The following is a 2,477-nucleotide window of genomic DNA, read 5'->3' as shown; positions in this document are numbered from 1 at the left end:
CTGGTCCGTCTCTGGCATTTTGTCTTTCATTCTCCTCTTGAGCTTTGTCTAATACCATTCTTTTCTCCTCAGGTGAAAGCAAAGTATTTAAAAGCACCTGTAAATCCTGCCAATCTGGATTATGATTTTCAATTATCATTTTAAAGGATTGATACATCTTTTCTGGATTTTCTCGGTACGACCCGGCAGACTCCTTCCAATTCATTAAATCTGTAGTTGAAAAAGGGACCTTCACATACACAGGCATCCCGTCTGGTCCGACTGCTTGACGCAGCGGGGCCTGAATCGCGGGATGTTTAGCCCGAGTAGCCCGAGTTCTGCCTGCAATCGGGCTACATGCTTCACTTCCCTTATTTCTGCTATCGACACTATCTTGATCTCTTTCCGGAGAGACCAATAATTGTACATCCTCTTCCTCATCACCCACTTTTAAACATCTTTTCCCAATGCTACAAGCAGAGCAACACCGAGGCATTTTCTCTTTGTTTCCCATCATCATTAACACATTTGAGTCAGAGATCAACAGCTTACATTTTTTTTTCTAGTTTCATGATCATTTCTCAGAGAGAAGAACAAATCTACATATGGGACCTCATCCCATTTGTTCTGTCTCCTGCAAAACAACATAAGTTGCAAGATTGTATTATAGTTTAGCGTTCCCATTTCTGGCCATTTTTCCTCATCCTCCAGTTTATACATTGGCCACCACTGAGTACAGTATTCCTTTAGTTTTCTCCTTGTTAAAGGATTCCCACCAAACTTACTCCAATGTTTCAGGATGCATCCTAAAGGAGAACAGGAGGATACCCCCACAGATTGTCCTGTTCCCATATTATTACCCTTAAAAGAACGTTCTTACCAATTACGCTTTCGTACACTCCAGTCGTCACTGTCCAAACGTGTACAAAGCTTTCCTTTGGTTACCACAACAACCAGTTACCCTTGTATCATACATACCCTTTATGCAATGTCTCTTAATAATTACTGCGTTGCACCTTTGAGTCGCTTACCTGTTCCGACCAGGGAGGGTGCTCACGGAGTCTTCTTTCTGAGCTTCTCAGGGTTGTCTTGTAACACTTCCACAAGCAACCCTACTTAGAGCGCCACCAAATTGTCAGCAAGTATCCAGGCAAACTTACAGGTGATTGAGCCAGCTGTACTAAAAGGCACCAGGAGTTTGGTAGCAGAGCAAGCCTCTCAGACCAACGCCCAGAAAGACTGCATGCTGCTGCTACACCCCCACCCCCATTCAATGGGATGCTTGTATTTTGCCTTCTGGGTAGCATCCTGCCAGCTCCCTAGAGATGTGAATTCAAAACATTCAGAGCCATCCTCTCCAAAACGGAGAGGTGCTGTTCCTGAGGCAGCCGTGTCCTGCCAAAGCCCACCCTGGCCCTGCCTGCACCAGCCCATCTACCCACCCTCCCCTCTCCACAGCGGCAGGCTCTGGGCCCAGGGTCCCTGCCCCAGGGCAGAGACACAAAGCTCCCCAGCACTGGCCATGAAGCTTGTGCTTTTTTCCTGCTCCCTGCAGGGTCCGAGCAGCAGCAGAGGGCTCACACAGAGGTGCCAGCGCCTCTGCCGTGGTGCCGCCCCGGGTGGGGATGCTCAGGCCTGTGCAGAGGCCTGGGATATGCCTCTCCTGGGCCAGCTGTGTGTGGAGGAGGGACTGCTCTCGTGCTGCCTGCCCCACGGAAAAGGCGCTGCAGTATGGACACCCGGTGCTGGGGGGCCGCAGCACCATCACTCCAGCCACCAGGAGGGGCTCAGGAGGCACCCGCTCTGCCAGGACCTTGCATGGGAGCAGAGGAAAGGGGCAAGAGAGCCCTCCAAGTGCTGGCATCGGGGCTAGGGGTTTGTTAACAGCTGACCAGCCCAGGGTTTCACCTTGGAAGAGCCACAGCATTCCCACCTGCGTCCTGCACTGCTGAGTGGGAGTGAACTCCTCCTGAGACTGCAGGTCTGACGTGCAGCCTGGCAGCAAGTACCTTCTTCGGAACAAAAATGTGAACGGGAAATGTTAACCCAGTCAGCCCTGCAAGGTATTCATTGCTGGTCTAGGGTTTTCTTCTCTCTCTCTCTGTAGACCTGCTCAGAAAGCCCCTGCTCTGCCAGTTAGGGCTGGGCTCCGGAGCTGGGTGTCTTTTTCTTCTCAGCAAGCCTGGATAGCTCAGTTGGGAGAGCATCAGACTTTTAATCTGAGGGTCCAGGGTTCAAGCCCCTGTTCAGGCGACAGCCTTCCTATTTACTCACTGCTTTCCCCTTTGCACAACAAGTGGCACTGCCAAAACTGAGGAACCCCAAGGGCATCCTTAGAGCCATAAATAAACTCTTGGCATCCAACTCCTGTCTCCCACAAAAGACGCAAGCTCTCTCTCTCCTTCCTCAAGCACCTCAAGGATGAAACCAGCAGAGGCAGCTCTGACACAGATCTGCCTTTCTTCCCACATTGCACTCTGTCTCTCCTAGGCAGCCTG

The 2,477-nt window shown here is 50.8% G+C and overlaps 1 non-coding gene across 1 annotated transcript; it reads left to right on the top strand.

Annotated features, from left to right (window-relative positions):
• Positions 1 to 2,159: 2,159 nt before the first annotated feature.
• On the top strand, positions 2,160 to 2,232 carry TRNAK-UUU (transfer RNA lysine (anticodon UUU)). Its single transcript has one exon. It is a non-coding gene; the product is annotated as a tRNA-Lys (tRNA).
• The last annotated feature ends 245 nt before the right edge of the window (positions 2,233 to 2,477 follow it).

This window comes from Dromaius novaehollandiae, chromosome 8 (genome assembly GCF_036370855.1).
Source record: "Dromaius novaehollandiae isolate bDroNov1 chromosome 8, bDroNov1.hap1, whole genome shotgun sequence".
Taxonomy (NCBI): Eukaryota; Metazoa; Chordata; class Aves; order Casuariiformes; family Dromaiidae; genus Dromaius; species Dromaius novaehollandiae.
The sequence above is the reverse complement of the archived record's forward strand: the minus strand, read 5'-3'. Positions and strand labels throughout refer to the sequence as shown.